The sequence below is a fragment of the Heptranchias perlo genome, chromosome 10 (genome assembly GCF_035084215.1).
Source record: "Heptranchias perlo isolate sHepPer1 chromosome 10, sHepPer1.hap1, whole genome shotgun sequence".
Taxonomy (NCBI): Eukaryota; Metazoa; Chordata; class Chondrichthyes; order Hexanchiformes; family Hexanchidae; genus Heptranchias; species Heptranchias perlo.
The window spans coordinates 73,303,408-73,318,537 of NC_090334.1; the positions used below are offsets into that span (position 1 = coordinate 73,303,408).

General features: G+C 43.0%; 1 protein-coding gene across 4 annotated transcripts in view; it reads right to left on the bottom strand.

Annotated features, from left to right (window-relative positions):
* Positions 1-15,130, bottom strand: part of LOC137326694 (zinc finger protein 410-like) — a 41,165-nt gene that overhangs the window by 20,249 nt on the left and 5,786 nt on the right. For 2 of the 4 annotated variants that reach the window (XM_067992020.1, XM_067992016.1), the window contains exon 1: positions 4,229-4,449. The exons of 1 other annotated variant lie outside the window; for it this stretch is intronic. The gene's annotated coding sequence lies outside the window, so the exon portion shown is untranslated. Of the gene's footprint in view, positions 1-4,228; positions 4,450-15,130 lie in introns of those variants that run through there. One more of the 4 variants, XM_067992018.1, reaches the window with a different exon arrangement.

Here is a 15,130-nt window from a genome sequence, read left to right on the forward strand (position 1 = left end):
GGCCGGGAGCAACGAACCATCACTGTGACAGGGCAGGGCAGCAGTACAGCAAACTCAGGGTCGCTGAGAATGGTCAGGATTTTAAATGTGTGGAACTAATGACAGCTGTTCTAAGAAGTGGTTCTGGAGCTTGTGTGTCCCTGTGCATCCTGTAGCAGGCAGTTCCGATGGGGGTCTCCATCTCTCTCCACAGATACTGACTGCCTTGCTGTGTTTCCAGTATTTCGGTTTCAGGTTTCCAGCATCTTCAGTTTTAAGCTTTCTCGTTACTACATCACGTTTCCATTTCAGAAAGTGATCAGCCTTCCTGGCCCCTCCCATTTTACTTTGGCCCACAGGGCTGCTCAAAAATATTAAGAACACTCAATATCCATTCACATTCCATCGGAACAGGAGGAGGCCATTCAGCCCCTCAAGCCTGTTTCCCCCATTCAATTAGATCATGGCTGATAACTCCATCTACCTGCCTTGGTTCCGTAACCCTTAATACCCTTGCCTAACAAAAATCTATCAATCTCTGTTTTGAAATTTTCAATTGACCCCCAGCCTCAACAGCATTTTGGGGGGGGTAAAAACAGTGTTCCAGATTTCCACTACCCTTTGTGTGAAGAAATACTTCCTGACATCACCCTGGCCTAGTTCTAATTTTAAGGTTATGGCCCTTTGTTCATACAATCATAGGATCATAGAAAGTTACGGCACAGAAGGAGGCCATTCGGCCCATTGTGTCCGTGCCAGCCGAAAAAGAGCTATCCAGCTTAATCCCACTTTCCAGCACTGGGTCCGTAGCCCTGTAGGTTACAGCACATCCAAGTACTTTTTAAATGAGTTGAGGGTTTCTGCCTCTACTCCCCTTTCAGGCAGTGAGTTCCAGACACCATCACCCTCTGGGTGAAAACATTTCTCCTCAGCTCCCCTCTAATCCTTCTACCAATTACTTTAAAATCTATGCCCCCTGGTCACTGACCCCTCTGCTAAGGGAATAAGAGTGGATAGGGAGGATCTTTCTAATTTTATATACCTCAATTAAATCTCCCTCACCCGCCTTTGTTCCAAAGAAAACATCCCCAGCCTATCCAATCTTTTCTCATAGCTAAAATGTTGTGTCAATTTTTCCATTACAGATTTGAATGTCCCTACTTATAGTGGAAACTGCCTATGTCAACTTGCCCTGCAGTGATCACATCATCCCATAGATGGTGGCACTGTAGCATCTCAGGTTTGTATCTCAACTCCTCAGCCTGTGGTGCAGAGAAACACCAACTCTGCAACTAACTACTTCGTTGCTTCCCAAATTGCTGTACATATTTTTATTTAATTATAAATCTATAATGTATTAAAAATCTTACATCTGCACACATATCCCATCAACTTTTTCAATTATAAATTCCTGTATCCACATTTATAATGGGACTCGTCTATATAAAACCTGTCATTACACAATCACCTCCCTCCCTCCTGCACCCACACCACCACTGGCGGGAAGATGTAATTACAGTGTGAGATGTTTACATAGGCTGCTTCCATTATAAATGTGGATATGGGAATTTATAACAGAAAGACAAAAATAAGATTCCTATATTCTGGCACCTGAGATCATCTGTAACGGTTGAGAGCCGGGGGCTTCTCGTCCGTCCGGGGGGGGGGGGGGGGGGGGGGGGTGAGGGAGGGGTGTGGGAGCGGCACGTTTCCAGGTCTTCGGAGGACAGGCTCTAAGTGCCCTGGAGGTGTAGTGTGGCCGGTCGAGCCTAGCCACCTGCCCTTTTGGCAATTGTGACACTGAGGGGAGGTTGGCCAGTCATCTTTCTGACCTATTGGTGACACAGTCGCACCACCGAATGTGACAGATGCATCAAAGACACCACTGGTGTGCTCCGTCAATTTTTGCCCGGTGTGCTTGCCAGACAGTCCAAGACAGCGGTATGTACTGGGGATTTGGAGTAATGCATGTATTATAATAGGTGAAGTTTTGTTGGGAGTTTTGCTGTAAGCAAATGGTATTTCACTTTTTTTAAAATTCGTTCATGGGATGTGGGCATCACTGGCAAGGCCAGCATTTATTGCCCATATGAACTGCTCTTGAGAAGGCGGTGGTAGGCCACCTTCTTGAACCACTGAGTGGCTTGCTGGGCCATTTCAGAGGGCGATTAAGAATCAACCACTTTGCTGTGGGTCTGGAGTCACATATAGGCCAGACCAGGTAAGGATGGCAGGTTTCCTTCCCTAAAAGGACATTAGTGAACCAGATGGGTTTTTACAACAATCCGGTAGTTTCATGGCCACCATTATTGATACTAGTATTGTAATTCCAGATTTTATTTAATTAATTGAATTTAAATTCCCCAGCTGCCATGGCAGGATTTGAACTCATGACTCCAGATTAGTAGCCCAGGCCTCTGGATTACTAGTCCAGTAACATAACCAAAATGCTACCATACCCAAGTACACTTAGCATTGGTCCTGCCCACTGCACTTGTACTTGTACTTGTACTTGAGACAAGTGCAGCAGGCAGGACCAACGCTAAGTACACTTACACCCCACGAGGAACACAAATGAAGCCTGTGGTGAAAGAAAGAGATCTTGGTATCATCGTTCCTAACTTTCTAAAGGTTCACGACTGATGCAGAAAAGCTATAGCTAAAGCAAATAGGGTGCTGGGCTACATTCAACCCCATTACAAAATGAAACATACTATTTTGTCCTTGTACAGGACCTTTGTTAGGCCCTATTTAGAATACTGTGTCCAGTTCCAGTCCCCTCACATGGTGGGTGATATTGAGGCTTTGGAACAGGTTCAGAGGAGGGCCACAAGGATGATTCACAGTTTAAAACACCTTAAGAAACTGGGTCTACATACTTTAGAAAAACACAGACTGAGAGGCGATTTGATTGAGGTCTATAAAATTATGAAGGGACTAGATTGTTTGCAGACTGACAAATTATTTCATGTTGATAGGTTGGGGAGGTCCAGGGGTCATGCATATAAATTACACGAGGAAAAAGATAGGTTAGATGTTAGGCAGTTGTTCTTTTCTCAGAGAATAGCAGACTTGTGGAACAGGTTGCCAGCTTGAGTGGTGAAAGAAGAACAAACTTGCATTTACGTGCAAGATCTCATCACACAAGAGGAAGATACCAATTAATACAAGTCATGGTCATCATGGTCACCTGGACTAGTTTCAATTGCCTAGATGGATGGGAGAGGGATTTTCCAGATTCCCCCCCAAACAACTGACCTTGGATTTTTGATCTGGTTTTTCACCTCATCCAAGAGGCTACTTGGCACCTAAGGGGGTAGGAGGTCTCTTTACCTGATGTACAAAGCATCACAACTGTGTGGGACAGGCTACATGGGCCAGCCAGTCTTTTCCTCTCTCGACATTTTCATCCAATTATCTCCACCATTTTATAGATTCATGGAATCTGACGGCACAGGAGGAGGCCATTTGACCCATCGTGTCTGTGCTGGCTCTTTGAAAAAGCAATCTAATTGCTTCCCCGCTCCCCTGCTCTTTCCCCATAACCTTGCACATTTTTCCTTTTCAAGTATAGATCCAATTCCCTTTTGAAAGTTACTACTGAATCTACTTCCACCGCCCTTTCTGGAATGCACTCCAGATCATAACAACTCACTGCATTAAAAAAATTCTCATCACCCCTCTGATCCTTTTGCCAATTACCTTAAATCTGTATCCTCAGGTTACCGACCCTCCTGCCAGTAGAAACAATGTCTCCCTATTTATTCTATCTATTAAATCTCCCCTTAACCTTCCCTGAGGAGAGCAATGCCAGCTTTTCTGGTCTCTCCACAGAACTGAAGTGCCTCATCCCTGGTACCATTCTAGTAAATCTCCTTTGCTTTAACCCTGCTGCAACTGAAGACGACACTTAGTCCTACCTCCACATGCGCAGATCCACGCAGGAGGCTGGTAAGATTTTGAATTTCCATTAGAGGGAAAGAAAGTGCAGGTGAGGGATCCACAAAAACCTAAACCCCAATTCCATTTGAAAAAAAATATATCACACATTTACTAATAAAACAAAACACACACACATAGATATCTATGTGTGTGTGTATATATAATAATGTAATATATATATAAAATATATTCACATATATAATGTGTGTATTTAAATCAATTTGTGCATTCTCATTCAGCAGGCACAGTGAATTAAATGCTACATCTGCATGCAGAAGGTCAGAACAGACTGAGCTGGTTTACTCACAAACATAAACACAAACCAGGGCCTCTCTCTCCCCCATTGCAGCTTAACTGCACGCACGCAATCCCAACACCAAGCCTGCCTCTCTCTCTCTCCTCTCACTGACTTCTCAGCAGCCCTTGTCCTGAGCGGTGAGGGCCGGCCGGCCGGACGTGCTCTGAGCTCCCGGGCGGGCCCGCTCCCCAAACCTCGCACATTGCTACATTCATACATCCGACCCCTACGGCACGCCGACCAGCACAAGGTTACTCACCCCCCCCCCCCCTGTCGAAACGCGTTTTCTTAAAGGGAGTGAGAGAGGGTTTTTTTTTTCTTGATTGTAAATTAATTCGCTGCTGTTTTAAAACAAAATGTGTAAACGATAGATACGAGATTTTCATCCGCTAAGTATATCTAATTTTTTTTTTCTTCAGTTAGACAGCTACAAAGTGCCCCTGCTGATAGCTTGGCAGAGGTGCTGCGATTGACCTCAGCACTCCTTGGATGAAGAAGGGGAGATTAGCCAGATTTCTCACTCCTGATTGCTACCCAGTGATCCCTACTGGAAGTGTGTGTGAACATCAGATAGGACTGGGTCAGGCTCGGCTGTGATGTTCCCGCTGGTCGAATAGGCTATCCATATTGAAACATCTCAGCAAGGAGTCAAGGCTTTAGCAGTGGGCAAGAGAAAAGTGGCAAAGTACTTAAAAGCAGTACTGGTATTTACCACTCTCCCTGCCTACTTTTGAAGAATAATATATAATACAAAATATATGTGTGTATTACACTTGTGCCTGCTTAATCATGGAATGATACAGCACAGAAGGAGGCCATTCAGCCCCTCATGCCTGTGCCAGCTGTTTGAAAGAGCCAATTAGTTCCATTTCCCTGCTCTTTCCCCATAAGAGCCAATTAGTTCCATTTCCCTGCTCTTTCCCACATTTGCCTGAGGAAGGAGAAAATCTCCGAAAGCTTGTGAATTTAAAATAAAATTGCTGGACTATAACTTGGTGTTGTAAAATTGTTTACAATTGTCTTTCCCCATAGGCCTGCAAAACTTTCCCCTTCAAGTATTTATTTAATTCCCTTTTGAAAGTTACTATTGAATCTGCTTCCACCACCCTTTCAGGCAGCGTATTCCAGATCATCACAACTTGCTGCGTACATTTATTTTTCCTCATGGCACCTCTGGTTCTTTTGCCGATTACATTAAATCTGTGTCCTCTGGTTACCGACCCTTCCGACACTGGAAACAGTTTCTCCTTATTTACTCTATCAAAACTCTTCATGATTTTGAACACCTCTATCAAATCTCCCCTTAATCCTCTTTGTTCTAACTGAAGTCCTTCATCCTGGTACCATTCTAGTAAACCTCCTCTGTACTGTCTCTAAGGCCTTGGCATCCTTCCTAAAGTGTGGTGCCCAGAATTGGCCACAATAGTCCAACTGGGGCCTAACCAGTGTTTTATAAAAGTTTAGTATAACTTCCTTGCTTTTGTATTCTATGCCTCTTTTTATAAATGATGTGGAGATGCCGGTGATGGACTGGGGTTGACAATTGTAAACAATTTTACAACACCAAGTTATAGTCCAGCAATTTTATTTTAAATTCACAAGCTTTCGGAGGCTACCTCCTTCCTCAGGTGAACGATGTGGAAAAAACAGGATCCTTGGCTTTTTATAAAGCCAAGGATCCTGTATGCTTTTTTAACAGCCTTCTCAACTTGCCCTGCCACCTTCAAAGACTTGTGTACATACACCCCCAGGTCTCTCTGTTCCTACCCCGCCTTTAAAATTGTACCATTTCATTTGTATTGCCTCTCCTCATTCTTCCTACCAAAATGTATCACTTCACACTTCTCTGCATTAAATTTCATCTGCCATGCATCTGCCCATTTCACCAGTCTATGTCCTCCTGAAGTCTGTTACTATCCTCCACATTGTTTACTACAATTCTGAGTTTTGTGTCATCTGCAAACTTTGAAATTATGCCCTGTACACCCAAGTCCAAGTCATTAATCTATATCAAAAACAGCGGTGGTCCCAACACTGACCCCTGGGGGACACCACTGCACACTTCCCTCCAGTCTGAAAAACAACCGTTCACCACTACTCTCTGCTTTCTGTTCCTTAGCTAATTTGTATCCACACTGCTCCTTTAATCCCATGAGCTTCAATATATACATAATGTGCATATCATATAAATTTATGAAGTTGATTCTTGTCATTGTCTACACGTTTTCCATGGCTTTCCCCTCCCCTCCCCCCCCCCCCCCACCTTTGTAACCGCCTTTAGCCTTGCATCCTTCACTGACGCAGGAGGTTGCGGAAGCAGGGCATGTGGGAGAAAGGTCATAGAAGGATTTGTAAATGAGGGTGAGGATTTTGAAAATAATGTACTGTGGGTCAGGGAGCCAGTGAAGGGCAACAAGAACTGGAATAATGTGTGAATGGGACAGGATATGACATGAGTGGTGGAGTTCTGTGTGTACATCTCACATTCTCTTCTCTTTCAGCTCTCTCTTCGTAACTAAAACCTCTCATCCTTTGTATTATCTCACAGAGTCTCTTCTACACCCTCTCCATGGCCTTGGCATCCTTCCTAAAGTAAGGTGTCCAGATTTGGACACAATATTGTAACTGTAGACAAACCAATGATTTGTATAGGTTTAGAATTACTATTTGCTATTGTTCTCTGTGTCCCTATTTATAAAATCTAGGACCCCAGTTGCTTTTTACAGCATTATCACCTTGCACTTCTCCCCATTAAATTTCATCTGACGTCTAGCCGTCCAATCTGCTAACCTATGAACTCCCAAAGTCACTTACAGCCCTCTTTATAGTTAAGCATGCATTCTATTGTTGTGTAGATTTCAAAATTCATATTGTGTTCCCTATACTTAAGCAATCAGGAAGAAAAATAATCTCACAGATATTCATTATATGGAAAATTAAACATCACACCTTCCCTATGTATAAGTGAAATATATAAATGTTGGTACCAGTACTTTACAAAGAATCAATCGCTCATATTCTGACAGTTGTAACTCATTAGCACCCGTTGTATTGTTACACGGTTGATGCCACTTGTGTTTGTGTGAACCACTGTTCCATGACATATATCGCTTCATGTAATACTTAAAGTGTATGAGATCAGTCAGATGAACAGGGTTTTATTTTACTCAAACATGAACATAATTTAGTTTTTGCTGTTCACAGAATAGACATGGATGAGGAAGCCTATTTGACCATTTGAGATTATCCATCGAGAACAAACCTACACCCCGATCACAGCATTCAATTATTCCTTAAATGATTCCAGGATTGTTGCTAAATCTACTAAAACCCTAGTATATCTCTCAACTTCACCTTTAGCTATTTCACCCTTTGTGGATTATTTCTGCCTTCCATTTTTTCATCTCATGTACAATACATTATACTTATCCATATTAAATTTCATCTGTCACTGTTCCACTCACTTCCATATTTTGTCTGGCTCATTTTAAAGTTCCTGGGCTGCCTCCTCAGATTCAACTGCCCCTCCTATTTGTCATCATCTGTGAGTTTGACCAGTATGCATTAAACTTCTGAATCCAAGGCATTAATATAAATTAGAAACAGTAAAGGTCCCAACAACAATTTTTAGAGCACTCCTCTCAGGACTTCTCCCCTCCTAATATTGGTCCCAGTGCATGCCGTTGCTATCCTTCAGCCAATTTCTTATCCATTTCCAAGTTTTACCTTCAATCCACACTGCTTTAACAGCAACTTATTCTTATACAGTACCTTTAATGTAGTGTAACGTTCCAAGGTGTTTGACAGAGGGGCTGATTGGAAACCGAGCAGGGAGAAAGTTAGGTAAGATAACCAAGGACAAGGTTGAAGAGAAAGGTTTTGAGGGAGGCTACTGAAGGTGGGAAGAGAACACAAGGCCGTGATGGCTAAAGGCTCTACCACCAATGTGGATTGATGGGAGAGGGCAATACACAGTAGTTCAGACTTAGAAGAATGGTGGTTGCTAGGATGTAACGCTGGAGGAGGTTGCAGGGATGGGGCATGAGGGGGGAGGGAGGAGGGGAGGGGAGCAAAACCATAGAAGGCTTTGTAAATGAGGGTGAGGATTTTGAAGTTAATGCACCGTGGGTCAGGGAGCCAGTGGAGGGCAACGAGAACTGGGATAATGAGTGAGTGGGACTGGATATGATGTGGGTGGCAGAGTTCTGAATGAGTTGGAGTTCATGTAGGATGGAGCCAGGAAATGAACTAGGAGAGCAGTGAAAAAAATTGAGTCTGAAGGCAACAAATGTCTGAATGAGGGAGTCAGCGGCGATGTGGGTGAAAGAGGGATGGAGGCAGCTGATGTTCCAGAGTTGGAAATAGACAGTCCTGATGATTGACCAGAAGTAGAGTTTGAAGCTCAGCCTTGGGTTGAGGAGGACACTGATGCTGTACGCTGTTGAGTTCACAGCACTGAGCTAGATAAACCCTAAGTAGCTGCTTTTCATGAAATTCTTCGTCAAAGGCTTTATGTTTAGGTTTTTTTTTTATTCGTTCATGGGATGTGGACATCGCTGGCAAGGCCTATCCCTAATTGCCCTTGAGAAGGTGGTGGTGAGCCGCCTTCTTGAACCGCTGCAGTCTGTGTGGTGAAGGTTCTCCCACAGTGCTGTTAGGTAGGGAGTTCCAGGATTTTGACCCAGCGACGATGGCGATATATTTCCATATTTCCAAGTCGGGATGGTGTGTGACTTGGAGGGGAACATGCAGGTGGTGTTGTTCCCATCTGCCTGCTGCTCTTGTCCTTCTAGGCGGTAGAGGTCACGGGTTTGGGAGGTGCTGTAGAAGAAGCCTTGGCGAGTTGCTGCAGTGCATCCTGTGGATGGTACACACTGCAGCCACCATGCGCGGTGGTGAAGGGAGTGAATGTTTAGGGTGGTGGATGGGGTGCCAATCAAGTGGGCTGCTTTATCCTGGATGGTGTTGAGCTTCTTGAGTGTTGTTGGAGCTGCCCTCATTCAGGCAAGTGGAGAGTAATCCATCACACTCCTGACTTGTGCCCTTTTGAGGATGTAACTGGTAGAATAGATAAGGGAGAACCAGTGGATGTGGTTTATATGGATTTTCAGAAGGCCTTTGATAAAATCCCACATAAGAGGTTAGTGTGCAAAATTAAAGCACATGGGATTGGAGGTAATATACTGGCATGGATTGAAAACAGACAGGAAACAGAGAGTAGGAATAAATGGGTCTTTTTCGAGATGGCAGGCAATGACTAGTGGGGTACTGCAGGGATCAGTGCTTGGGCCCCAACTATTCACAATATATATCAATGATTTGGATGAGGGAACCAAATGTAATATTTCCAAGTTTGCTGATGACACAAAACTAGGTGGAATTGTGAGTTGTGAGGAGGATGCAAAGAGGCTTCAAGGCGATTTAGACAAGTTGAGTGAGTGGGCAAATACATGGCAGATGCAGTATAATGTGGATAAATGTGAAGTTATCCACTTCGAAAGGAAAAACAGAAAGGCAGAGTATTATTTAAATGACGATAGATTGGGAAATGTTGATGTACAAAGGGACCTGGGTGTCCTTGTACAACAGTCACTGAAAGCAAACATGCAGGTGCACCAAGCAGATAGGAAGACAAATGGTATGTTGGCCTTCATTGCAAGAGGATTTGAGTACAGGAGCAAGGGTGTTTTACTGCAGTTATACAGGGCCTTGGTGAGACCGCACCTGGAGTGTTGTGTGCAGTTTTTGTCTCCTTACCTAAGAAAGGATATACTTGCCATAGAGGGAGTGCAGCGAAGGTTCACCAGACTGATTCCTGGGATGGCAGGACTGTCGTATGAGGAGAGATTAGGTCGACTCGGCCTGTATTCACTCGAGTTTAGAAGAATGAGAGGGGATCTCATTGAAACATATAAAATTCTGACAGGGCTAGACAAACTGGATGCAGGGAGGATGTTTCCCCTGGCTGGGGGGTCCAGAACGAGGGGTCACAGTCTCAGGATACGGGGTAGGACATTTAGGACTGAGATGAGGAGAAATTTCTTCCCTCAGAGGGTGGTAAACTTGTGGAATTCTCTACCATAGAAGGCTGTGGAGGCCAAGTCACTGAATATATTTAAGAAAGAGCTAGATAGATTTCTAGACACAAAAGGCATCACGGGGTATGGGGAGAGAGCGGGAATATGGTATTGACATAGAGGATCAGCCATGATCATACTGAATGGCGGAGCAGGCTCGAAGGGCCGAATGGCCTACTCCTGCTCCTATTTTCTATGTTTCTATGTTTCTATGTTTACCCAGTTTGATGTAAGACTGATGGGCCTACAATTGCCTGAGTTTGTTTTGTCACCATTTTTAAAAATGCGCACTATGTAAGTAGGACCATCCAACATTCATCACCTCCCTCATAACGACCATCAGAAATGTCCTCTTTTGTTTCCCTTAGTACCCAAGCATAAATACCATCAGTCCTTGGTGATTATTTGTCTTTTAGGTTATAAGGTCTTTAGAAAGGACAGGCAAGGAGGAGGAATAGCAATATTGATAAAGGACACTATTACAGCATTAGAAAGAGGGGATATCAGTAAGGGTGAGCGGGCAATAGCTATGGGTAAAAAATGATGCAAGACTTTGGCGGGAGTTGTTTATAAACCTCCAGATAACAGTGATAAAGTAGCGGGACACATAAACGCAGTGACCAGAGAAGCTTTTTGCAAAAACAGAGTAGTTATAATGGGAGACTTTAATTTTCACATAGACTGGGGGAAGCAGAACAGCTCGAGTCCGAAAGGCAGCGAATTTCTAGAGTGTATTCGGGACAGTTTTCTGGAACGATATGTTCTTGAACCAAAAAGAGAACAGGCCATCTTAGATTTAGTAATGAATAATGAGCATGAACTAGTCAATAATCTAACGGTGAGGGAACATCGAGCTAACAGTGACCGTAATATGATAGAATTCGATATTAGGTTTGAGAGGGAGAAAGGTGAGTCATGAACCAAGGTTTTAAATTTAGGTAAGGCTGACTTTGGAGGAATGAGGCAGAAATTGACCACAACAGACTGGGCAGAACGGATAAAACTACGGATGAACACTGGGAGGCGTTCAAAAAAGTATTTGGTAGAATACAAGACCTGTACATACCCCTAAAGGGCAAGAGCTCTACTTGTGTAATTAAACAACCTTGGTCAACAAGGGAAGTGAGAGACAGTATAAAATTAAAAGAATGAGCTTATACCAAGGCAAAGAGCAGTAGAGATCCCGCGGACTGGGAGAGATATAAAGAACAGCAAAAGGATACAAAGAAAATGGTAAGAGCTGCAAAAAGGGAATACAGGAGAAAGCTTGCGAGGGATATCAAGGATATCATGAATATACTAAAAGTTTTACAAATATATTAAGAGAAAGAGGGTGGCTAAGAGTAATGTGGGCCACTTAATGACAGACACAGGTGATATTGTAATTGGAAATCAGGAAACAGCAGATTTACTAAATAGTTACTTTGTATCAGTCTTCATAGAGGATGAGGAGAAAATACCAGAGCTACCAGAAAAACCAAGAATAAATCAAGGGGAGGAACTAACTGGATTCAACATAACTAAAAAAAAAGGTGATGGAGAAACTAATGAGATTAAAGATAGACAAATCCCCAGGACCCGATGGTTTTCACCCCAGGGTATTAAAAGAAGTAGGTGAGGAAATTATTGATGCATTAGTCATGATCTTCCGAAACTCTCTCGATTCAGGAATTGTCCCCTTGGATTGGAAAATTGGCAATGTCACCCCATTATTTAAGAAGGGTAAGAGAGATAAACTAGGAAATTATAGGCCTATTAGTCTAACATCAGTGGTGGGGCAGTTACTAGAATCTATTACTAGGGACAGTGTGACTGTGCATTTGGACAGATATGAGCTGATCAGAGATCCAGCATGGATTTATAAAGGGTAAGTCATGTCTAACGATCCTAGTTGAATTTTTTGAGGAGGTAACTAACAAGGTAGGTAAGGGAGTGTCTGTGGATATTATTTATATGGACTTCCAAAAGGCATTTGACAAGGTCCCACATAAGAGACTTAACAAAAATGAGGGCGCCTGGAATTGGAGGCATCCTACTGGCTGGATAGGGAATTGGTTAGGAGACGGAGAGTAGGGATAATGGATATGTACTCAAATTGGCAGAATGTGACTAGTGGTGTCCCTCAGGGATCTGTACTGGGGCTGCAGCTTTTCATTATATTTATAAATGACTTGAAGGAATAGAGAACTGTATATCTAAGTTTGCTGATGACGTTAAGTTAGGTGGCACAGTAAATAGTGTAGATGGGAGCAGAAAGTTGCAAAAGGATATTGATAGATTAAATGAGTGGGCAAAACTATGGCAGATGGAGTTCAATGTGGGAAAGTGTGAGGTCATCCATTTTGGACCTAAGAAAGATAGATCAGAGTATTTTCTAAATGGCGAGAAGCAAAGGAACTGTGGATGAGCAGTGAGATTTAGGGGTCCAAGTACAGAAATCACTAAAAACTAGTGGACAGATACAAAAAATAATTTAAAAGGCCAATGGAAGGTTGGCCTTTATCTGGAATACAAAGGGGTGGAAGTTATGTTACAGCTGTACTGAGCTCTGGTGAGACCCCATCTGGAGTACTGCATTCAGTTCTGGGTACCGCTCCTCAGGAAGGATACATTGGCCTTGGAGAGGGTGCAGTGCAAATTCACCAGAATGATACCGGGACTAAAAGGATTAAATTATGAGGACAGGTTGCATAGGCTAGGCTGTTCAGGGATAATGTCGGAAAGCACTTCTTCAGACAAAGGGTAGTGGAAATCCGGAACACTCTCCCCCAAAAAGCTGTTGAGACTGGGGGTCAATTGAAAATTTCAAAACTGAGATTGATAGATTTTTGTTAGGCAAAGAGTATTAAGGGTTACGGAACCAAGGCAAGTAGATGGAGTTAAGATACAGATTAGCCATGATCTTGTTGGCCAGGGGATGCAGAAACTACTAAGTTTATTCCGAACTGCTGACACACAGGCAAAAGCAACTTTTGAACTGAAGTAACCTGAGTTCAGTCGCTGGCCTGAGCTGGCTGGAATCGGTTTGAATTAGCTAAGTTTTGTGAAAGACAAAGGAGATGTGATGAGACACAAGTCCTTATTTAGAAAAGGAGTTATGAGGTAATGCTACCTAAGTCCTTGGGACAGAGCCAATGAGGAGAAGACACAGACTAGGTGAGCAAGCCTAAACCAACGGGAGAGAGAGACAGCACAGCTTGAAGAGATAAGATTCGGAATAAGAATGAAGAATCTCGGGCGTGGAGCCAGCGAAGACTCCAGGGACCAACCATCGCGGAAATGGAAAAACCTACGTCAGGGACGTAGAAGGTTGAAAGAGAGAGAGAACGGAATGCCTGGCCAGCGTCAGCTCTCCTTTTCGGGTATTAGCCTTTATATTCTGTGACCACTCAGGGAGTGTCAGAGAAACCTATTGGGTGTGCGTTTAGATCCTAGTTTGGGTATAAAACTGTATAACCTGGTGCAAACTGCATGTCTATATCTAACCAGACGTATAAGCTATATGTGTATGATCTAACGACGTGAATAAAGCGAATTGAGAGTTAAGAGAGAATTGACTCTTCTCCTCTTTGTACTAAGCCAATAACCATAACCGGTGACCTCCGGTCAACAATCTAATTGAATGACGGAACAGGCTTGAGGAGCTGAATGGCCTACTCCTGTACCTATGTTCCTATCTAGCATTTCCAACTCATTTATGTTGAAGGCATTAGTTCTACTTGGATTATTACTAATTATGGAGGGCATGTTTCTCATGTCTTTCCTAGTGAATACTTGGAGGAAGTAATGATTTAATATACTCACTGTTTTATGCTCAGTCGCAGTAGGAAGGGCTTAGTGTGGGGTATGAAGTTTGGCACGCGTTGGAGTTTGTGTAGGGTGAAGCTTGGCATCCTTACGTCTTCTGTGACTGCCCTCTTACTATTGTAGGACTGAAAGAATTTCTTATGTCTTGGGTCTGGAGCTATGCTTATTTCCTGATTCCTCTTAGCCCCTTTGACCACCCTTTTAATAAGTTTCTGATTTTTTTCTGCATTCATTCTGGCGGTTCCCTTCACCCTTCTCCCTTCAGGATTTGTAATAATTTTCCTCCATACATTATTTCAGACTAATTTGGACTCACTCAGTTTAGTCTATTCTTTTTAATCCGAGGTACAGTATTGTGCATGTTCAGCATTATACCTTGAAAAGTATTTAATTTCTTGGTGTTGAAAAACATTCCTTCTGAATCAATTTCCTTACGCTTTTCCCTCATGACAAGAAAAAAAAGCATCTGTAAAATTTAGTTTTTGAACATTAAAATGAATGTAATGCTTGAAACTGAGTAATTATGGTTTCTATTTTTAAACAGAATTTGAAACAATTCAACAAAAAATATATAATTGACAGAGACTAAAACATATAAAGCGATTAAACATTTTGATTAAATTAGAAGTAAAAGGGAGGCAATGACAGCAAGCAGCATGCTGGGGAATATTGCTAAATCCCCAGAAGCTGAACAGTGGTCTGGTCAGGCCGCACCTGGGGTATTCCAATACATTACATTTCTGGTCACCATGAGTCAAAAACTTTTGGAGGTGCTGACATTTAGATAAATTGTTAAACCGAGGCCCCGCCTGCTTGTTCCGGTGGACGTAAAAGATGCCATGGCACACTTTGCAGAAGAGCAGGAACTTCTCCCAGTGTCCTGGCCAACACTCTGCCCTCATTCAGCACCACCAAAAATAGATTAACTGGTTATTTATCCTATTTTCTGTTTGTGCTCCCTTGCTGTGCACTAATGTCAAAAATAATTCAGCAGTTGTGAGTGTCTTGGGGTCCTGAGGATATGCAC